The following is a 24,839-nucleotide window of genomic DNA, read 5'->3' on the forward strand; positions in this document are numbered from 1 at the left end:
GAGGGCCCAGGTGCGATTCTTAGAATGGCTGGTTGAAATGTGGAACGTCTAGGATCAATGCTTCTACATCGGAGGGCACCAGCTCGAGATAGAGCCCTCAGACGTATATTTTCTCACTGGTTTGCCTAATAGGGGCGAGCAACTGACTCTCTCCGGGACTAGGCCAGGTGGCCAATCCCTTGCTAGCCTCCGGCTAGAGTGGTGCAACAATCAAAACCAGGAGAAAGGGATAGAAATCAAATACATATCCCTGCCTGAACTTATGGTAATTGCCTTTACAGTTACCAGACTCTGTGGCGCAGCCGCTTTGCACATTGCCACCGGGTCCCAAATGCGGATGGCGATAGATTTCTACCGAGGCACCATTTTCAATTGGTGTGACACTGTGTTGGCCAATATGAAGGGCCAACTGACTAGGGCAAAGAACGGACAATTAAAGACCTTTGGGTATGGGCCTCTAGTTGTGAGCTTTGCCCTAGAGAGGGTTCCGATGCTGATCCCACAACATCTCACTATTCCAGCTGGGCCTCCTCGGGAGCCAAAGTTGATGCGATGGGTTGCAGTGATGGCCCGACATCCTGACGAGGGAGCGGGAGTTGTTCGATTTCCTGCGGGTTACTTTCACTGGTTGGAGGACCAGGTCTTTGCGATTCAGGACTTTCCTTATGCCAGAGTAGATTTTCGCGGTGATCCGGACATGGTTCTTCCACAGGGAGAACAATGGGACGACAGAGGTATTTCTTTTTCACAAGTTTTTAAATTATTTACTTTTTATTTGTTTTTATATCGTCTCAAAACTGACAGTGACAATTTTCAAAATGCAGATGTAGGTCCACAGCGTCTGACCAATCTCCGGCCATTCGAGAGAAGAGTACCAGTTGCACCAGCACCGGACCCACAGGATGCGGCTGCAGAGACCTTAGCCGAGCTGGAACAGGACCTAGAGCGTCTCACGGCGGACATACCAGAGACGACTATAGACGATATTCCTATCCGACTTCAGCGCTATGTGGTCGCAGTCCCAGGACCTTTCAGGAGGTTCCTCTGTAGGGTAGCGCGGGCAGTGGTGTCGTATAGAGAGCACCACCAGTGATTGGCTAGTCACTTTTTGTAGACACATATGACATTTTTGTTTTTTTTTGCTTATCATTTTTGCCGATCATAAGGTGTTTTTCAACCTATGATCGAAGACGATGTATATTTTTGACACACTCCTATCTATATATATATCATTATTACCAGCTTATCTTGTTAAACATGTATGATGAAATGTTTTTAAATTTACATTTATGATTATTGCAAATGTCTGTCTAACATTCGAGAAGCAATTGCATCTGCTAATGTATTTAATGACCTTGGAATATGCTGATATTCAATGTAATCAAATTCACGTTCCAAGAGGCGCACTCTCAAAAATAACCTTAATAACACTGGATTTCTAATGGCATATACTCTATTAAGCTGTAATACAACGAGTTCAAAATCTAACCTCACTATCAAACTTTGAATCCCAAATGAAATAGATTCAGATAATAACTCAATCACTGCACTGTATTCTGCAATGTTGTTTGTTGTTTGACCGAGGCTCACCCCATGCATAGAAACTAACTCGTCAGAGGGTGAATAGATAACCCAAGCTGCGGAAGAGATATTCCGTGTATTACGATAAACACCATCAGCAAATCCAATGTACGTTTGGAGAGGCGTCGACATCTGCAATATCAAGAGTAAAACCACGATAAGCCAGAATAACGACGAAAAACACACTCTCTAAGCTAAGCACACTGTCTATACTAACAAACACACCAGCTAGAAAGAAAAACTAACCTAACTAAATCTCCATACCCATCATTTAAGCATAATACCTCTTTAGGTAAGGTCCATTTCTGGGCTTACCCAAAGAGTCCCCATCAAAATCTACTAGCTCATAGGCCCCTTTTGCTAGCTTTCGCTTGACAATGTAGGGCCCATGCCACATAGGAACGAATTTACCAGCACCTAATTTATCGTTAGCTTGATCATATAATAGCACTAAATCTCCTTCCGAAAAATTACGAGGGGTCACGTTGCGATCATACTGAGCTTTCATCCTTTTTGCGTGAGTCTCGATTGCCAATGCAGTGTCACGTCGAGTCTCATCTAATTTAGCTAAGTATAATAGACGCTTCTCCTCTTTGGAAGTAGCTGGAAGTAATTTGATAGCCATTTGAAGTGATGGGATTTTGTATTCAATGGGCAACACTGCTTCCAAACCATAAACTAGTTGGAAAGGAGTGAACCCTGTTGATGTTTTCACTGAGGTTCGGTACGCCCAAAGCGCTGAAAATAACATGTTGTTCCAATTCGACCGATGAATACCAATGATTCGTCGGATCATGATAACTAGAACTTTGTTGATGGACTCAACCAAACCGTTTGCTTGGGGATAATAAGGAGTAGAACTATCATGACGCAAACCAAGCTGGCTTGTAAGTTCTGTCATCATAATGTTTCGAAAATGGCGCCCATGGTCAGTGATTATCGCTTGTGGGACACCAAACCTAGAAATAATATGATTTAATACAAAAATCACAGCTGTCTTGCCGTCAGCCTCGAATGTAGGCATCGCCTCGGCCCACTTAGTAAAATAATCAATCGCAAGGATGATATACGCATGCCCCCGGCCGAGTGAGGGTTACATGTAATAAAATCGATACCCAATTTAGCAAAAGGACCAACGGTAATTATAGGGTGGAGAGGAGCAGGTGGTGCGCGCATCTTGCGATCAAACACTTGACAGTTGTGGCATTTTCGGACCGCAATGATACAATCTTTAAACATAGACGGCCAGAAGTAGCCAGCACGCAACACCTTTTGGGCTGTGGCATACCCAGACATATGACCGCCACATGCTCCAGAATGACAGTCATTCATAACCCTTTCTGCCCCTTCATGAGTTAAGCAACGACGAAAAACTAAGTCCGCCCCACGACGATAAAGAGTATCTCCAATAATTTTGTACTGTTGGGACTGGAATCGAATTTTTCGGCGTTCTAACTTTGAAGCTTCGGGCCGAAAGGATTGGGTTTGGAGATAGACAATTATATCTCCATACCACGGATCTAAAGTGCTGATGAGAAATAGAGATTCGTCCGCAATGGGTTCCTCTACCACAGTTTCCGTGTCAGCACGCGGGAAGTCACACATCAATTCCGCAAAAACTAAAGATTTCTTAGACTTAGATTTTTCAAACTCCAAGTCGAACTCTTGCAAGATAACAATCCATTTAGAGTACTTGCCCCCTAGGAATTGTTTAGTCAAAATGTAAATCATAGGGTTGCAATCCGAAATGACTGTAGTTTTACGGAGAAGAATGTAATGACGAAAACACTGGACAGCCTGAACAGCTGCTGTTGTGGGGGAAAGTATCCAACTCGGAATGACCCTAACCCACTCTAAGGGTGACAGTTCCTTAGCAACAGCTGAAAGCAAAGCTATCTAAAGTTTCTTCTTTATGACATGCAAGAGATAAAAGGAAGAGATCCACTTACCGATGTCTTGCGCAAATGGTCGATCCAATCTCCTTTGATTGCCGCTTGCTCCCAGCTCCAAGTCTTTTCACGGGCCCAGCTACACGAGATCCTGCAAACAAGACAAAGAAAGGAAACTACAAGAAGCATGCATTCATAATCGATTCAAGGATTAGCATAAATCAAAGACGCAAGTAAGACAATACACCATTGAAACACATGCGAATAGAAGAACCTCAAAAGCTTTATTAATATATGGAAGTAAGGTTCAGGAGGTGATACAACCATGAGAGGTCCAATCCAGCATCACCTTCCCGACAGAGAGAAATCTCTTCTTCACCTCCCTCAAGCAATCACCCAATGCTCACAACTGTAAACCAACAACAATTCTTTGCACTAAATTCCGCCCTCTAGATCCCATGGGATGAGATCCTTATATAGAGTTTTGGAGTGAAGATAAGTCAGCTTGATGTGTGACTTGTTGTCCTCTTCAACTCCAGTTGTTCTTCAGTTCTTCACTCAGAGTTTCTGTCTTCCACTTGGAGTTTTAGAAGCTCTTAACTCATCATTAGGCGAATCTTATCATCACGTGTCTTTTTAGAAGCTTCCTGGGCACTGGCACTTTGAGAAAAAGATTCCTCCACATGTCCAAGTACGCCCAACGCAGGTAGCCTTTGTTCTACTTGCTATGCAACGCAGGTAGCCTTTTTTGTACCTGCTATGCAGCGCAGATGCCTAGTGGAGTAGCTGCAATGATCCAAAACTGACCTGTTTTTGAGTGTTTTTCAGTGGAGAACTGATTTGCAGTGCTGTGGTTTGCTGACCTTGTTCCTCTAAGGGTAAGAACAACATGTTTAGGGACTTTGGATCCCTTATATTATTGACATTTCATGCTCTATGCTGTAAGGCACAAAAATGTCTATAACAGTTGCCCCCTAAAGTATGAGGTCGTTTATCGGGTGAAATGCTTTATTAGGAGGATCCGAAGTTCATTCAATCGCCGGGAGGTGACCTGTAACAAAATACAATACAATACATTATCTTTTCATACTTTCTTTTCATGATCTAGCTGAGGCGGGCATTTCCCATGCTCAGCTTTATAAATACATTTGTTGTACATAAACAGACGATCGTCTGATAATAGACTGATAATTCTCTGCTTTTAACTATCATCCTTTTAGTAGGATGCTCATCTGCTGCACATGTCTATGTTTTTATCTCTTGAATATATATCGCAGCCCGGATGGATGAAACTAGATCCGGGGTCTTCAAACTTGTCCGATCTTCACTCTAGTACAAGTCGATCCATGTGAGAATTTCTTGAAGTCGAACATGGAAAGACATCGCTTGATTACCAGTCAATAATGTAAACTGTTAACAAGCGCGAGAGGAATCACCGATAATGATGATGACCCTCAAGGTACTGCAGCACAATTCACGTGGCGTGAATATAGGATCTGACGTCGAACACCACGCAAAGTCTCCCGGTTGAAGGTCATTAATGTATACCTATCGCCGGAAGTGAGAAACTTGCCATTGAGGCATGCAAGCTTCAAAGTACTGAGGGGGTGTTCCTAGATCAACTTCTTGGATAATGAGCTGATGTCGACAAGAAGTGATCCATCAAAGGAGGGCCTTAATGAATCCCACATCAGTGACATGGAACGGAGCTAGTGATGATGGTGAAAACGATCTGTGAAATATGATTCAGGGTGGCGGTCATGGAAGGATGAAAGATGATGTATGGTAGTGGATGGGACCTGGTTGACACTTTCTGAATGACATCTCTTGAACATATAACGACACTGATGTGATGGATCGGTAGCATTACCCCATGTATGGATGGTATGGCGAGACCATGGTGAAGGGACCGGTGAATGATAATAACCCAACCCGATATTTACGGAGGCCAAAAGTGTCATGTTCAAGAGCGACTTGCTACCATTAAGCTTTGAGGTTCTTCCCAATTTTCCCGAGTCATTTCTGACCAGTACCTCTTTATTTTTGTCAAGCTTGAGGAGGATAACATATGCTTGATCTATAACCTGCCCTTCGGGCAAGCCCATCGCTATGTTTTAACGAGCCTAGCGATAGGGAAACTCGTTCTTGTCTAAAGACAAGTTTGTTGCTATCTAACATTTTTAACGAGCCCAGCGACAAAGACAACTCGGTCCTTTTCATTTTTAGAGAGTCTGAAAAGGGTACATAAAGTAGACTCCAGGGGTCCTTTTTCGTCATCTAATCCCTTAAGTCCGAAAAAGTATAAAACAATACAGAAGGGATGAATGTTCGATATCTTTATCGAGCCGAACCAGACAAGCGCTCGATCTTTTTGTGCAATAATCCCTCAGGTCCAAAAAGATTAAAATCTAGAGGAGGGATAGCTCTTCCGGTCCTTTTAACGAGCTGGAAGGCCAAAACTCGGCAAACTTTTCATATTTTACGAGTCAGTGAAAAGAGCTCAAAGAAGACTCGTCTTTTGAGGAACGAGTGATAAACAGGGATAGCAGCGGATTCCAGGTACAGGTTGGAATTTTCCAATCACGGCAGTATTACAAGGATGGCTAAGTGAAATCACTCTTCGCAGCTGTTCCTCAAAATAGGTAAACAATCAAGTGGATGTGAATGATCAGCCAAATGAAAAGTGGAGGTGACGGTACACAAACACGACCAAGGCTTTTATGGCTGATGAATTTATGGTCTCAAATGGTTATTTACCGGTTCATTTTTTCTGAATGAGCTTGAACACTGGGGGGAAGCCTGCTCACATGTGTGTTTATTTTTTTACGAGCATGAACTCTTGCGAAAACTGCTCGGTTTTGCGTTTATTTTTTAACGAGCATGAACTTTGCCAAAACTGCTCGTTTTTACCAGTCATAAAGTATTAAGGTCTCATTGAAGATTCCTATTTTTTAAGGAGCTTCATCTCCCTACGCTTTGCTCCATATCCTCTCTTTATGCAAGCTGGATATCGGCCTATCCTACGGGTTAGAGGGGTTAGTCCTACCTAAAACTAAAAAGCCGACCACGCTTGCATTCCAAGAGGTTTGCATGCCCCCAGGTGTAAGTCTAATTTCAAGGTCGCCCCTACTCATCCGTCAAAAACCCTTGTTTTCAACGGGTGAGGCTTACCTCTTTCAGGTTATCCGAAGATCGTTCTGCTAATTCTTTTTAAACAGAAACTTTCTTCGGCGATGTCTATCATTAGGTTATCCAAAGATGGTTACAATTTGTTGCAGCAATAGAATCTCTTTCTTTGGAGGCTGCCCCTACTTATCCTTTAAAACATTTGTTTTAATGGGTGAGGCTTGCCTTTTATCCAAAGATGGTTACTACTTGCTGCCGCAAACGGATCCCCTTCTTTGGCAGAGCCTACCTATTTAGACAAAGGTGAATGACGACGCTCCGCCACGCACTTAACTTTAACAAGAGAATCTTATTCTAGAACAACCCCACTCCCAATTACCCCTTCTGAGATTCCCAGTCTCTCTTCGTCTTCTTGTCCTTCTTCTCCACGAAGATGGCTCAGAGGAAGATTCACAAAGATGAAGGAGGGGACGGGGTACGGACTAGTCATATTCTCCCGCGGAAATTCTACTTTACACCCAAGATTTTTTCTGCCTCCAGAGCAGACCAGGATGCATGCCCCCTGGGCTCCTGCGTTCCTTTCCCGAATCACTCGCATTCATCAGGAAGAAGAACCGGGGGAAGAGACCTTTCTTGATCGAAAAGACCATTGAGGATAGGTATGTGACTATTTGCGATGTGTGATCCCGGAAATGAAAGTTTGTCTACGAGCTTGACCATTCTTCCTTCGTGTGGAAAACACATTATTCGAAAGAGTGAGGAGACTATTGCTTCCATGCAATATATGTAGTCTCGTCCAAGGAGTAGGTTATAATCCAAGGGTCCTTGGACGACCATCAAATTCATCTTGACGGCCTTCTCTTTCAAGGTAATAGGCACATTAGGTAGAATCCCTAATGGTCGACTGGTTCCTTTGTCAAAACCCGAGAGATGCCTTGTCTCGGGCAAAAGCGCCGGGCAACCCAATGCTTTCCAAGCAATAGAGGACAGGATACTCACAGATGCCCCTTCATCAATGATAGTTCCAGCCATCACCATTTTGTATATTTGGACTATAATTCTAAATGGTATGCTCGCTGGTAACCGGGGTCTGCCTAGTTGGTTCCAATCAAAGGACACAACTAGGTTGCTTGGTGGTGGGACCGAATATACGGCCGGATATGATCCTGACGACGCTCCTTCCTGCGATAAAGGAGTGGGCACATTGCCCTGATGTTCATCAGAATCGGTGTTGACGAAAAGAATATGGACGGTGTCATCCTTATTCTCTTCGGCGGGGGTGTCAACTGAAGATGAATCCTCAGTGACTGTGGTGTTTGAAGATGAAACTTCTGAAGGGAGAACCGGGTCAACTGCCGTTTTGACGTTTGGACTTTCGTCCGGTCTGGATTTAGTAGGTTCACTTTCAGTGACTGACACTTCAGCTGGCCCTCTGAGCAAGACAGCTGTATTTTCGACCAACGAAGGACCTGGCGCGAGTTTTTGATATCCAGGAGGAAGTAGTACTGGTGCCACCGGTTGATCTTCCAAAACTCTCTTTGCCTCGTCTAAAAAGGGACAACGGCGAAGGGTGTGATCGCCTTCACACAGTTCGCAGGGGAATCTCATCCCTCTTCGTCGTCTGCGACCTTCCCTTTCGTTGGTCAACGGTAAGCATTCAACCTGGTTGTCAGAGGTTGACGCTTCCGAATCGTGCAAATGAGGGGACCAGTCCCTTAGTATCCGGGGAATACTGGGACAATCACTGTGGAAGTGGTCTCCTCTACATATGACACATGGCGATTTGGGCCCGGTCCATGCTGTGTGTGGGTTTTCGTTAGATGCCTTTTGCTTGCCCCTAGGCGCCTTTGGCTCCTTTTGCTTCTTTTCTTTCTTCTTCTTTTCCTTCTTCTTTTCTATGGGAGCTCCGCTTTTGGCGGCTTGACCTTTCAAAGAAGAAGGATCAGAGGAAGGCTCATAAGAAGTGGAAGGCTGGAGAGTAGCTCTAGACTGGTCTAACTGTTGACTCGACTGTTCAGGAACCGTGGTGGTCTGAACTACAACGGTTGAGAATAGCCAAATTGGCAGGCCAATTGTCAGTCCTGGAAGCGACAATGTGGCCATGTGGGGCGCACCAACTTCTCCCCAAGAGGAGAAAGGGCTAGGGGTCCCATGCTGTGGAATCCCTTGATTGGTGTGTTCCATGTTCTCAACCTTAAGATCAACGTAGGAATTAGGGGTGATTATGTTCCGTTTAAGATGAATTTTATATGACGACGCTTTTAGACACAACTTGCTTTTTCACTTTTTAAGAGTCGAGAAAAAGCTAAAGATGACTCTAGTCTCCTTCGATGTATTAACGAGCCCGAAGTGACAAATGCTCGGATGGACTTTTTCAGTTATAGAGTTTGAAAAAGGCCAAAAGAAACTACTCTGGAGTTCTAGGCAAGGGTGTGCCAAACCTTTCGCGAAACCACAGAATACGTTTTACGGTACGAGTGGTCAACCTTCGTGAATGCTGTGTTCACTGCATCGCGATCAGTAGGGCGGCCGACACGGCTTCCTATGGATAAAGGCTTTGTTCCTATAGGGGTCCCCCAATATACGCGACGGTACGCGGGGGCACAAGTCCGTATTAGTGCTATCGTCCCTCAGGAGGAATCACCCACCTTCGTAGAGATCGACAATCACTATGTTTAACGACGCCGGTTCACGTCTCTACCTAGACCTCTACTATGTTTCGTTATGTTTCAAAGCGTTGTTAGATAAATTCAGTTCTTTTTAGGTTGATCTTGCTTAGCAGTTTGCCTTTATGGATCACCACGTGATGTATGATACAACTCCTAAATGCAGTCTAAGAATGATAAGCAAGCTTTTTCAATTCTTTTAACTTATGAAAACCTTAACTACTGAAGGAAAAGAAAGACATCATCTTTTCAAACAGATCATAGAGCACTCACTGATGCACTTTTCCTAAATCGACACGCAAACTGTCAAAATGCACATGCATAATGCAAGTATTTCTTTTCTTCTTCCTTAATGTTGATGTATTACAAAAAGAAAGCTGTTGTATAATTTCGAATTCAATTTCAAGCGAAAGAAAACAAGTTTTTGTCCAATAATCAAAAGAACACCTTAAGATTCACTCGTTTCAACACAAGAAATACTGAAATTCGAACCATATAACAAAAGAAAATGCTCAAGCAGCTATGAACAACAATAAACTAACTCTTAGAATCACAACGACACTTTCTCACAGGTCTAGATTCAAGAGGTCATAGCAAGACTAGTTCACTTTCGCTATGGGAAACTGTGAATGACAGCAAGAAATACAATAAGAACAATCACGGTTTCTTCATACAACTGAGGTAGAATGAAGGCAAAGAGAAGTGGTTTCAGCTGGGTATACAGGTTGACAACAGGCTGCAAAAACAATACTGAAAACTGGGCAACAGACAGTGGGGAATCCCAGTTGCACAAGGCAAAACTGGATCAGCGCAGGTGCTGCACTGTCAATCTGAGATGCAGCGCAGGTAGCCCCTTCGGGACCTGCGTTGCAGTGCAGGTAGCCTTTGTGGCAGCTGCACTGATGAGACAAGTCACGTCTCTCTCAGATTCCGGGTCACAGTTTGCTAAAAAATGAGCGGTTTTTGGCCAAATCAGAGGCTGTCAGTCAAGTATACACTAGAGGATGATTAAAGGAAGATGAACACTATCACAAAGAGCTAAAAAGAGTCCTTGTGGATCTGCTCTTCGAATCATAAACAGGCCCAGCACTGGGCTAGAGTAGCTGCCCTCTACTTTGCATTCGAAGGACTCGCATGCAGTTCGATTCGGTACTCTTGTTTAAGAAATGAATAGCAAGAAACACAAGCTACCAACAAGACACGTTCCCCAGCGGAGTCGCCAGTCTGTTGTGGGGGAAAGTATCCAACTCGGAATGACCCTAACCCACTCTAAGGGTGACAGTTCCTTAGCAACAGCTGAAAGCAAAGCTATCTAAAGTTTCTTCTTTATGACATGCAAGAGATAAAAGGAAGAGATCCACTTACCGATGTCTTGCGCAAATGGTCGATCCAATCTCCTTTGATTGCCGCTTGCTCCCAGCTCCAAGTCTTTTCACGAGCCCAGCTACACGAGATCCTGCAAACAAGACAAAGAAAGGAAACTACAAGAAGCATGCATTCATAATCGATTCAAGGATTAGCATAAATCAAAGACGCAAGTAAGACAATACACCATTGAAACACATGCGAATAGAAGAACCTCAAAAGCTTTATTAATATATGGAAGTAAGGTTCAGGCGGTGATACAACCATGAGAGGTCCAATCCAGCATCACCTTCCCGACAGAGAGAAATCTCTTCTTCACCTCCCTTAAGCAATCACCCAATGCTCACAACTGTAAACCAACAACAATTCTTTGCACTAAATTCCGCCCTCTAGATCCCATGGGATGAGATCCTTATATAGAGTTTTGGAGTGAAGATAAGTCAGCTTGATGTGTGACTTGTTGTCCTCTTCAACTCCAGTTGTTCTTCAGTTCTTCACTCGGAGTTTCTGTCTTCCACTTGGAGTTTTAGAAGCTCTTAACTCATCATTAGGCGAATCTTATCATCAAGTGTCTTTTTAGAAGCTTCCTGGGCACTGGCACTTTGAGAAAAAGATTCCTCCACATGTCCAAGTACGCCCAACGCAGGTAGCCTTTGTTCTACTTGCTATGCAACGCAGGTAGCCTTTGTTGTACCTGCTATGCAGCGCAGATGCCTAGTGGAGTAGCTGCAATGATCCAAAACTGACCTGTTTTTGAGTGTTTTTCAGTGGAGAACTGATTTGCAGTGCCGTGGTTTGCTGACCTTGTTCCTCTAAGGGTAAGAACAACATGTTTAGGGACTTTGGATCCCTTAGATTATTGACATTTCATGCTCTATGCTGTAAGGCACAAAAATGTCTATAACAGCTGCCAGGGCCAATTTCTCCACATGCGAATATTTTAGCTCAGTGGGGTTTAACGTCCTACTAAGATAATATATCACATGTTCCGTATCGAATTCATCTTCCTGTACTAAGACCATTCCAATAGTGGAATGAGCGGCGGCGAGGTACAAAAAGTAATCCTGGTTGTAGTTGGGAGGATGCAACAACGGTGCATGGGTCAACGCGTGCTTTAGTGCATCAAAATATTTCTGAGCTATCTCATCCCAAGAGAATTGAGCATTTTGTTTCAACAATCGGGTAAAACCCTTGGTAATCTCGGCGTAGTTAGGAATGAATCGGCGTAAAAATTTTGCTTTCCCTTGCAAACTTTGGAGTTGGCGCAAACTCGAAGGAGGAGGCAATTTGATGATAGCTTCGACCTTCGAGGGATCAACGCGAATGCCGGCTTTTGAAACGACAAATCCCAGCAATCGTCCCACTTCGATGCAGAAGAGACATTTGTGCGGGTTCAACCGTATACGATAATGCCTACACCTCATAAAAATTGCTCGTAAATGGACAAGGTGATCAGCTCGACGTAAAGAGTGAGTGGGCAAGTCATCGAGATACGGTTGCACAATGTGCTTGATGTCATGAAATGCATAAGACATCGCCCTTTGAAACGTGGCTTCGGCATTCTTAAGCCCAAAAGGTAGTTTGCAATAAGCAAATGTCCCCCATGGACAAATGAAAGCCGTTTTTGGTTGATCGGCAGGTAGAATATTGATTTGGTTGTAACCGGAAAAACTGTCCATAAAGGAAAATATTTCACTGCCGGCACAATCATCAATTATTTGATTGATATAGGGCGTTGGATAGTTGTCCTTGGGACAAGCACGATTGATATCCCTATAGTCGATACATATTCTTATTGTTCCCTGCTTTTTATTAACCGGAACAATATTCGATACCCAATCCGTTAACGGGATCGGATAAATGAAACCTACTTTGAGTCGCCATTTTGTCATGCGGGAAGAGTCGTTAGTGCGGACACAACCGACCTCCCTAGAAGCAAAAGCTTTCTAGTGACAAATAAGACAAATAAAGCTACCTTTCTCTACACATGCATTGCAAATACAAGTAATCAGGGGATCTTTAACATACCTTTAGTCCAATGCTTTGTAGTAGTCTAGCCTCGTCGATCCAGATGAGCTCCTCCTTCTCTTCGAAACCTGCATTCACTAACAAGCCAAAAGATTAAATAGCACCTGATAAACTCATAAAACAATACATATCTATCATATAGACCAAGGAGTATATGAAACAAACCATGAATAACAATCTGTTGAGAAAAATAAGTTCATTTGCATTAAAAGGTAACAAAAGGAACCATTACAACCTGAGCCTTGGTGTTGTGCAAGTCCCTCCTAGGGTCCAGCAAGAGTTTTCCTTTACTTTGATCAACTCACCCACTCTCAAATAAGGCTAGGAAAGGATGGGAATCTCTCCTCTCAAGCTTTACAAGGGAGTCCTAATTCCAGCAGCATCTACCCTTAGGAATGTTCAGCTTTCAACCTCTCTCCCTTTGGCCCAATGCCTGTATTTATAGTGCTCTAGAGGAAGTTATTCAGGTCCACCATCAATGGGATAAGCCCCTCTTTGGATGGGATAGCTCCCCTCTTGATGGGATAAGTTCCTCTTTGGTAGGGATACATGAACCATCTGGAGGCGCTTCATACATGTCAAACAAGCTTCTAGAAGGCTCTAGAAATGACCACAAGTAACTTTTTTGGAGTGAAAATTGCGCCTTTTGACCTTTACAGGAGTACGCACCCATTGCTTTACATACAGAGCGTACAAGTACGCAGGTAGTGTGAACTTGGAGTGCGTACACGCAGGTAAGGCTAAGAGAAACTGCGTGCCCAGAGATATATAGATTTTTAATGACTTTCTCTCTTTCTTGAAGTTTGACATGGAGAGCAGAGGTATGAGGCTTGCCAAGGAGGATAGTATGACAGTTGATGGAGCCATACTAACTGCAAATAGTCATGGTGACAAATTTTAGTGTAACACTAAGCCTCCTAACAGTTGAGCAAAAACGCTTCGCAGAGGAACTTGGCCCAGTTGAACTGGACCCCCTCCGCACATTGTTCGGCTAGCGCAACCATCGGTGCGAGTACTTCATCGACGCGACATTTTCCCATTACTTTACCGACTAGGAGTTGGGTGGCTACGCACACCCCTTTATCCTTGATACTAGTGATAAGGTAACCCCTTTTTCTTCTCGAGCTTATATTTTGTCTTCATGTCCTATGCGGGAGCCAAACCGCTGCTTTTCCCTGCTATCGTCGCGAGGTCCTTTCCCTTACAGGGAAGCCGAGAAATTCAGTGGATGAGATCTTCCGTGATGGGAATAGGCTCCTCCAACCATAAGTACCCATCATGCACCATGTAGAGCAGCTACCTGATGACAAAAATGGTGATGGGTGCGTGGTGGAAATGTAGTATCCATAGCAGATGAAGCAACTCGACCTTTTCCACACCACGCATCCATTTTCATGGCTCTAGAGTTATCACCGGTTCCTCCATATTCTGTTTCATCAGGTTTTCCATTTCTAAGTGCAGGAACTTCTCGCTGTCCGCGAGGTCCCAGTCTTCAAATTTCAGGGTGGGCATGCATCCTAGGAGCGAGCCCTCAAAGGTAATTCCATCGGGGAGGAGTGAGGTATGGAGTGCACTCTTTGTTGCATCCAGATCCTTTGGTATTTTGGTTTTCCCTTTTCATGGAGGGACATACTCGGGAAATTTCGCTGTAGAGCGCAATGGTTGGATGTCTTCCTCCACATCTTCTTCTTCCTCTACAGTGGCAATCAGAGTCTGCAAGTCTTCTTCCTCTTCATCTGTTTCAATGGTGACTACCTTTCCTTTTTCTTCCATTGATAACTTACTATGCCACGAATTCCTCAAGGACATGCGTACTGGTCCCATTGCCTAATTATCTTTCTTTAGTCTCAGTGTCTAGGGTGATTTAGGGATTTCTGTCACAACCCCAGCGCCTTCAAGAACATCGTGGACCATGGGGGGTCTGCACGGCCTCGCTGACAGTTTTTCTTCAATGCCCAACCCATCTTTAGTGGCCGTCATCATTTCTGCACTGTATGCGGTCTTTTGCAAACTTCAGGGCTCTATTATCACTTGACTCTCAACACTTTTCACTCTGTTCAACGACTCAAATCTCAATTGACCAAGTGTTGTTTGCTGGCTAGCCCTTGGAGTTTTATAGTGCTTTTTGAATTCAAATTTTACCGTTCCTCCCAATTCCAGGTCATCAATTCTTTCTTGGTGGAAAATTTTCCGAAATCTTGCCCATAATTCCTATCTTAAATGCCCACCGCTCGCTCCATTTGGCCTCATATCAGACATCTTGTCATGACCAGTGACACCAACGGTCACTTCCCAGCCCACCCGCATGGCAGTGCATCCCTCCATGGGCGGGCACGAACCTTGTGACAGGCTGTTACTGCGTGCACATGTTAGAGCGCGCAGCTCCCAGGCAGAATAATTTATAGTCTCGCGCTCCCTTTCAGCTACCTGGAGTGCTAAGACTGTTCTTCCTACGGCTAGTCAAGTGGTCGCACCACCTGTGCAAGGCTCCATATCGCCCTCCAGTATAGTCCATGGAAAGTCCTCATTTTCCATCGTGGCGATTGGCGCCGCACGCTCTACTATTTGTAGTCTGCCTGCCTGGTTACTGCGTATGGTGATATGTGGTCCTAGCCACGGCAGCTGACTAATTAATTCTCAGCGATAATCTTCTAATTCATTAGTATGATCACCTGCACCTTGCCTTTCCATCCTTGGTTTATCGACGAGACATGCTCCCTTGATCTCGTTTTCCAGCCTCTTCACTTCTGCGTCCATCAAAATGCTTTTCTTCCTTAGCCGTACCTGGTCCTTTTCAAGTTCACGAAGTCTAAGGTTCCCTTGCCGAATGGCTTCCTAAAGTCTTATGTGTTCTACTTCATGTAGCTGTGTTATTTCTTCGTCCCGGGTTTTGCACAGTGTCACACCTACAGGTGCTATTATGTGTGGAGTCATTCGCGCACTGTCACACCTACAAGTGCTATTACATGTGGATTCATATTTGCATGCTCCTTAGAGATTACAGTCCCTACTTCATTTCGCAACCTTGGAATTGTTTTGGCAGTCAGGATTTTGCACATGTTCCTATAGGCCCATCGAATCGCTGCTACGTGCAGGTCCCTCAATGCGTCTCACCTGGTGAACCCTGTTCAGCACATTGCACACCCTGTTGAATGCTTCTCCATGGATAATCTTTGGCGCGCTTTGCTTTTCCAGTCGTTTCATTTTGTTCTGATTCTCTATTCTAGGAGTGGTGTGTGCATGTGCGGGCTACATGTCATATGTCTGTACCCATCGGGAAAGTTGGGCGCACAAGTTGTTTTTCCCCTCGTAAATGTCTCTCATCCATAGCTGGGGTTTTCCAAATCGTAGACGCATTATCCTTCTGCATTCGTGCCAATCCTTGAAATTCTGCTGGTGCGTACCCCACAATCTTGCGGGTGTAGCGCGCAGTGCCCATTTTAGAGCGTCAAAATGCTGCCATTCCGGTACTTCACTCTCAAATTTGTTCATAACTTCATCCACCATTGTCAACCCATCATACCTAGGTAGATCCCTTATCTACATTATTACACAACATAGTGATCTTATCATCATGTTGCAATTGAATGTTGTTACTTCGTGCAGCCGATTCTGCCATCGTTCTTTTTCTTCGTCTGAATTTGAAGTGCAGGAGATTTCGTGCTCCCATGAAATCCTACCATCTGCTGTTGGATTCACCCAATCCTATTCTCGCATGGTTATCTTGTATATACATTCGAGATCGTCATCACTATCATCGTCGCGCACCGGTTCAGTGTATCACACTCCTTCGGCCGGATCTAGCGGTACTACTACGCGGAGTGAATTTTTCTAAAAAATCATTCTACGCTTCTTCAGATTTATAATTTCATTCATATCAGTGGCCCAGTCTATGACCAGTAATGTGGGATAGGGATTTCTATCGTCGACAATCTCTATTACTTCGAAATCTGCCAGCGTGATCGCACCTTCAATACCCATTGTTACTCCTTGCAATCTTCCCATGGGTAAGATCTTCTGCTGGTTCACGATTCGTAATTGGATAGGAGACCATTGTAGTGTGGGTCTGCCCATGCATTCCCATGTTTGTTTCAATAGTACATTTGCATCCGATCCGAGATCCAGAATTACCTGATCCATTTCATACTCTTCGATTTGCGCAGCCAATCTCATTTCCCTTCCTATGCGCAATGCATTCTTTCCAAGTTTCCGGACGACGCATGGTTCTCCTGACCCCACGCACCTAGTGATAAGTTATTGTAGTCCTTTTACAACCTTTTTGTCGTATATCAGTTTCATGCATGTCTCCAGAAAGGTAGTGAGCATTGAAGGATCCATCTCTGGTTCTAGTTGATCCTTACTACCTGAAGTGGAGGCCTCTGTGAAGCTCTTCTTAGCTTCCATGAATGTCTCCTTCGCGTGCTCCAAATCAAATTCAGGTTCCTTTGTAGAAGCCTTACGAATCCATGCACTTTCTTCTGACTGCCTACCTTTATCATGGTCAGTGGTGATACCACTTCTGAGCACTATGTTTACATTCAGGTCTTCTTTGCGCAGCTCAGACCTCATCATTTGCAAATTTTGAGTTGGGGGAGGCTGGAGTACCCCTTTTTCGTGCAGCCTCGCTATCAATGTAGGGCAGTCTTCTGCCTCATGATCAAATTGAGTACAGTACAAACATGATGTTCTCGTCGGGTTCGTACAATCGCGGGAATAGTGTCCCGACCCTCCGCAATTGTAAAAAATTAGTTGTCTGCGACCCCTTCATGGTTCCATTCCACCTCGACCTCGTACGCGCCCCTAAAATCCAGTGCACGTCATTCCTACATTTCGGTCGAGAGCTCACGTCTCGATTTGTACTATGTAGGTAGGATTTTGATCCATCATTAGTTCGTAGCTTCTGCAGGTGTGTTCATCATGGCCTACCGACCTGCAGAAATTACAAAACAATTGTTGGGACGTCTACTTATACTTCTGCAATAAATGACAAATATCCATAGTGTGTTTTCCTCCTATCTGACAGATCGTGCACCACAGTGCAAGTTCCATGCTCGATCTTGCTTATGCCTCAGGTCTTAGCGGCATTGGCCCTCCTCCCATTAAGTAATTCGCGAAAATTGGACAATGGTTCTTATCATGCCCCTGGCCTTTGCATTTTATGTACCATACCTCCTCGTGCTTTTGGCCGAGGTGTCTTGCCCTGTTTCAAACTCTGCATTTCTAGACACAAATTTTGTAGTTGTGTATGGATTTGTTGGACTCCCAAACTAGGATATTGTATAGGGGTCTCATGCAATATCATTGCCATCTCCAAAGCTTCGGCCTGGGTGGAAAGCTTTTGTTGTGACAGTGCAATCCTTAAATGCGGTGTTAATGACGTTACAAACCATATGCGGTGTTGCCCATCCGTCAAAGTCATGTTGGCTTTTCGAATCATACTCTTCAGTCTCTTGTCCAGATCCCAGGGGGCCTTGCCTGGGAACATCGCGATCTCCTTAAACCTAATAATTGATTGTGTCTCCGACTTTGGCCCGCTAAATTCCCTGTTTAGTGCGGTTTGGATTTCTATGATTCCTGCAATTGGATGGTCATGTTGTGGCCAGCAACAACCCCCCCTTTTTATTTAGTTTTATTACTAATACTAAATAAATGGGGACCCTTTTAAAAAATAAAATTGTAGAACTTATATTCCCCTTTGAATAAATCATACTGTCATAAACTTAGGAAAACACCCGCAAAACCCAAAAGGACTTAAGTTTTATGATAAGTTCGAATAAAATTGTTCTCTCAATAATAAAACGTCGCATTGCAAAAGGTAAGGGAAGACACCATATAAGAAAACTACTAAAATTGTGAAATCGTGATGTGAGATCGCACGCTATAAAGACTCATCGCGCGTCACAGTTTTCATATGCCCCAAGTATCACTTAAGGTAAAATATCTTGACCCAGCGATACGCAATAGGTCATCTCGCAAATCGCATCTTGCAGAAACATGTGGTGATATATGATTGTTAAGACAACGGATTAGCAATATTGCGAAGCAAATCGCAAAATCACTTTATCGTCGATCTGCAGGGCTCATTGTTCAATAAAGTTTTTTTGTAATCCGATACCAAGTTATGTGCATTAATGTCAATTTAATGGGTTAGTTGATGATCATTAATGAGATAAGATTTAGATCTGATCGAAAGGTCATTTCATGTAAGGTGGTATATTTTATATGATTTCAGCGTTAAGAGCTTTCCCATCACCTTATTTCTTATCATTACTCTTTCCTCACTTATAAATTGCAGAAGTGGAAAGCAGAAAAATATACGTAGCAGTATTCAGAGCGTAAGGGGAAAGAAGGGAAAAACTTCAATTGCTGAGGACAAAGAAATGACGCCCTTATACACAGACACCACCTGTAACAAAGACGCCGACATAACTACTTGGGAAGCCATGTACAGTCTGCTCGAAGAAGAAAATCCCAGAGTAATGGAGGTTAAAGCAACAACAGACTCACGCGGGTTGTCTGAGGCGTCGATCACAGAACTTGCATGTTCATTCTTGCACTGGATAGCGGCGAGACCCAAGATTCTTCCATACACAAACATGGTCAAATGGGTATTGGACAGTGTTGAGGTAACAAACAGAAAATTTAAGACTCAAAGCCAAGAAATCATTGGGTCATTCACTTCACAAGATTTAAAGTTTATGTATCATCTAACAAAAACGCACAAGAGGAAAAACTGGCACCAGGGAAGCCCGGATCGAGAAACGGAGGCAGTTTCTGATGTGCGTATAGCTGGGAAAAACCCCTCGAGAAGGAAAGCCTCTAATCGCTCAGTCGCTTGTAAGCTGGAAAACTGTAGGAAAAATAGCGCTAAAGGCTAAAGGAGAAATCCGTGCTCAAAAAACCAGTGGATTTATCAGGGATATCCTTAAGTGGCATGCAAATATCTGATTATTTGATCTAGCATCTGCAGACATGCTGGAGACAAAAGGCTAAAGAAAGAGCAGAGTCCATCAAGAAGTTAACCAAGTTGAATTGGGATTCTTATTGGCAGTACTTGGTTAAACCACACAGTCAATGCATGACTCTCAAATGCCTTATGAACTCTACCGAGAAGATAGTGCCAGCACTTGCCAATTCTATTTTCGTAGGGCAACTAAAATCGGAGGTCGGCCAACTGACACTCCTTAAGCCGATGCTGAATGCTTGCGACCTCAGAGAGTAGATACATAGATAGTTAATTTCCAGATCCAGTTTTATTTTTAGTTTTGATTTATTTTTGCCTTAGATGAGGATGGTCATTTAAACCTCCTCCTATATTTTTGTAATAGACTATTTTTAGATTTTAGTTAGTAGTATTTTAACCCCTCTCATGCATTTAGAGAGGGGTCCTGAAATTTGTCAAAAACGTTTCCTCAGAACATGCACTTCTACACCCTCGGAGGAGGTTTTGATGAATGAATGGAACAAGATTTATTGATATCTGTGTTTAATGTCTGCTACTGAAATGCACTTTTGTACTCTTAGTAGATGTTGAATTAGGAAAAGATAAATCATTATTGTTGAGGCTCATGAGTAGAACTTGTTATCAATGGTACTTTTATCTCTTAATGATTTCTGCTGTGTTAAAGTGATATTTATGTTCAGTTATTTATATATGAATGCTTGAATGTTTGAGTTATCATTTGGCACTTTTGTACAGTGATGACTATTCTGTTTATGCTTAATGTATGAATGACTTATTATGCGATATGCTTCTCACAATTGTTTCGGCTAATTTTTTATACAAAACAGTTCATTTTTATTGAATTCTTTTCTCATAGCAATTGAATGATCTTTATTACCAATTGCTGTCAGAAATTATTTTAGATCGCATAACTGAAAAGTTAAATCTTGGGTTAGTTTAAGAATTAGATATTTTTGTTCATTAGAATACAATTGCATACTATTAAATTAGACTTAGATTAAAAGCATTTTATTTAGGAATCATTAGAAAGGAAATATCAATTATCATCACACACACACACACAAATTGGGAAACTGGTCCCATTATCCCTAGTCGGGCCCACCATCCCAAACGGAAAAGGAGATGCTTTCAAGGTTCAGACTGGGTCGGTATCCCCCTTGTTGTAGACCTGATTTTTGGGGCTTCAACATATTTTGCGCTAGAAGGAGGGCCTCGAACTATGAATGGCTAGTAAATCCAAATCTAAATACCATTTTGAGAGTAAATTTCCCTCAACATCTCCCTCGAATTCTCCACCGCACTTCAAATATTTAAATCTTGAGCGAGAAATCGATAAAACAACAACCACTGCCACAAACCTGAACATTTCAGAGAAATCCACTATTGAACCTCCTGAAGTTGAATCTTTGATTCATAAACTTCAAGGATTTTCCATATCACCCCAAAAATCTGAAATATCTCAAGGTAGTGTGACTTTGCAATATAATCCTTCTCATCCTCTTACTAGTTTACACAGTGAAAAGTTTGGTATCGAACCAACTGAATTGCCTCTACCTAAAAGGAAAAGAGCAAGGAAGTCTCCTAAAGGGTCTGATAGTGAGACTCTTTCATCATCATCATCCATCTCGACCTCTCCACTGCAAAGTCAACCATCCACCCCTCCACTTCAAATTATTGTCCACCAGACTACTGGAACTTCAACATCTACTTCTCAATCATCTGGAACTGTAATATCCTCATCTTCCCAATCGCAAGGAACATCTTCTACGCTTTCCTCTGTTAGTAGTTCAACGATGGCCCAAACCCCATGGAATAACCTAGGGGCAGTCTTAATGCCTACGCCATTGAGTCAAATACCGGCCCATCCTGAAAATGGCTGCCTAAGTTTAATCCTGAAGCAGGCATTCTAGCAGAAGAACACATAAACAACTTTATGTTATCTGTAAATCTAAATGAAGTTACTAATGAAGATGCTGTTGTCCGGCTCTTCCCTTACACTTTACAAGGAGCAGCTGGATCCTGGTACTTTTCATTACCATCAGGATCCATCAATAGTTGGGATATTTTCCAAGAGCAATTCTTAACTAAGTTTGGTGATGATAGGTCTACTGCAACATTGGTCAATGATCTATCGAATCTTAAGACTAAATCAAGAGAACCTATCAAAGATTTTAACCCGTGTTTCAATAAGCTTTTGAATAAAATTCCTACAGCTTCCAAGCCTAGCAAAGAAGTTCGAAGTGAGTGGTACATATCTTCTCTACCATCAAACATAGTGATCTTCGTTGATAGGGCTGCCAAAACAACATTGGCTGATAATATGAAGGAAGCAATAACGGTAGAAAAATGTATCTTAGCTTTAGAAAAGAAAAATGTTGTTGATGAACGAAAATCTAAGAAGGTTACTTCTAGAGATGATCCTAAGAAAAAGCAATCAAAAGACCCATTTGATTTAGAAGGATTGCAGAAAGTCTTAAAAACCATGTTTAACGAAATGGTTGATATTAAGAAACAAGTAGCAGAGACTTCTTCTAAAAGACCTTACAAGCCTTATATAAAAAATCCTTCAACTGATTCAAAGCCTCCCAACACTATAACAAATGAAGAATCAGAAGAAGAAGAAGAGGAAGTTTCTAATGAGGAACCTACTGATGAAGATGAAGTTCTAGAAGTACAGGGAATGTGGGACTTCATCCTCCCAGACGAAGAGTATCAAGAGGCATCACCAGTCAGTACCAGCAATAGAAATCAACTCGATCCTCCATAACCTAGTCCTAAATAGAAGAGCGCAAGCTCGTTATCTAAAGATAAAGTCGCAGGTAAGAAATCATCACCTAAAGTGACTCAAATAATCCCCGTCCAATCCAATTCACCAACTCCATCTAAAACACTGATTGTTTCTGATGAGATGGAGTATAAAAGACATGAAGAAGACTAGGGCTAACATTACTTTTCATGAATTGAGCAAATTGAAACATCAACAAAAGCTACTTTTGAAAGAGTTACACGTAATACCTGCTGCACCTCTGCCTGCCGCTGTAATCTCGCAAGCTTCTCATGAGATGGGAAGACCTCCAACTAATATGACTAATAAGGTTGATATGAATGATATCACTTTAATTGGAGGTAGGTCAAGATCTCATACTCCCCCATTCCTTCTTACTTATGAAATTTTCAATAAAAACTTGCATAATTGTTTCATAGATTTAGGAGCTTCATCTAATACCCCACCTAAAACAATATGTGCAAAGTTAAACGTCCAACCTCAAAAATCTGCAGTACGCATAGTTCAGCTGGACTGATCGCAGGTTGAAGTAATCGGTGAACTAAATCAAGTTACCATAAGGCTGTCATCTAATCCAAAGGTATGTCAAGTCATTGATATTCTAGTTGCAAACATTCCCGAATTTTATGGCTTAATTCTTAGTAGAGATCGGTCTGAAAAGCTTCATGGATACTTTGCGACCGATTGGTCACATATGTGGCTCCCTTATAATGGTAAACCGAATCAAATAAAGGTTGAGCGAGAAAGACATCAAAAATATATAGTCACGGAATTGGAAGGAGAAAATGAACCTGTAGCATACAACAACAATATAATTGGCAACTATTCTGTTGACTCTTTCTTAGGAAATTTTAATGCTCATACTTCGCCTTACTTAGAACATTCTGTTCTGTCTCAAGTAGAAAACTTTTCTCAAACAAATAGTTCTAAATGTGTTAATTTTATAGATAGTCCTATAAATAAATATTTATTTTGGAAGTTATTTTTTGATGGTTCTAAGTCTAACGATGGAGCAAGAGAAAGATGTGTATTAGTTAGTCTAGAGGGAAACAAAGCTATGCTAACATGTAGACTCGAGTTCGATTGCACCAATAACACTACAGAATATGAAGCTTTAGTCCAAGGAATATACAAGGCAATCAGATTAGATATCAAGTATCTACAAGTATTTGGAGACTCTGAGATTGTTATTAAACAGGTACGAAATACTATACATTGTCTATCAGGTCATTTAAAGCATTATCAATCTTTAGTGCAAGATCTGACTGAACATTTTATAGCATTTAATATTTCACCGATTCCCAGACTCCAAAATGCTAGTGCTGACCTCCTAGAAAACGTAGCTTCCAAGCTCATTCCCTCAGAAGACTATAGCCCAAACAGATTCTCAATCGAATTGATCTTTAGGCCCTCGATTCCTGATAATGTTACAAACTGGAGAATTTTCAACAATGATCCTGATATTGTAAGTTTCCTAACATCGGAAGGATCTTACACTAATCAGATAATTGATGAGGACCAACATGAAAAACAGTTACAACAAGAAAGCACTAATAATTCTATGCCAAAATTTGTAGTCAAGTTGGAAGACCTATATGATTTGAAAGACCAATTTAAGAGATCTACCAATTCAAAACTTTAGAGTTCAGCTCTGAATTATGAATTAGTAAATCTAGGAACAGATACCAAGCCACAAAATATCAACCTAGGTCTTGGCCTAGCCCCTGAAGAAAAATTAGCCTATGTTTGTCTCCTGAAACAATACAAAAGTGTCTTTGCCTGGAACTACGATGACCTTAAGACTTACAACACTTCAATCATTCAACATACTATCCCAATGATAACTGATGAAAAACCTATCCAGAAAAAACTGAGAAAGATCCATCCTAATCTGGAAAGCCAGATTAAATCTGAGCTCAACAAATTATTGAAAGCCAAAATTATTTTTCTTGATCGACATTCTAGATGGGTTTCCAACTTGGTTTCCGTCAAAAAGAAAAACGGAGACATTAGAATTTGTATTGACTTTCGAAATCTTAACAAATCCTGCCAAAAGGATAACTTTCCCCTTCCTCCTATGGAACAAATATTGCAAGCAGTTGCAGGATCAGAATTAATGTCCTTTTTAGATGGTTTATCCAGTGACAACCAAGTTTTGGTCCATCCTGACGATCAACTGAAGACCATGTTCAGAACGAAATGGGGTACTTATGCATATCAAAAGATGCTTTTTGGTTTGATCAACACTGGCGCTACATTTCAAAGGGCCATGGACATCGCATTTAAGGGATTAGTAAACAAATCAACAGTGATTTACTTGGATGATATAATTGTATATTCTAAAAAACATGGTAATCACCTTAGGGACTTAAAGCAGATCTTCCAACGTTGCCAAAGGTATGGGATTTCACTCAATCCAAAAAAGTCCTTTTTTG

Source organism: Pinus tabuliformis, chromosome 9 (assembly GCF_031772625.1).
Source record: "Pinus tabuliformis cultivar Carrire ecotype Pingquan chromosome 9, CPIR1, whole genome shotgun sequence".
Classification (NCBI taxonomy): domain Eukaryota; kingdom Viridiplantae; phylum Streptophyta; class Pinopsida; order Pinales; family Pinaceae; genus Pinus; species Pinus tabuliformis.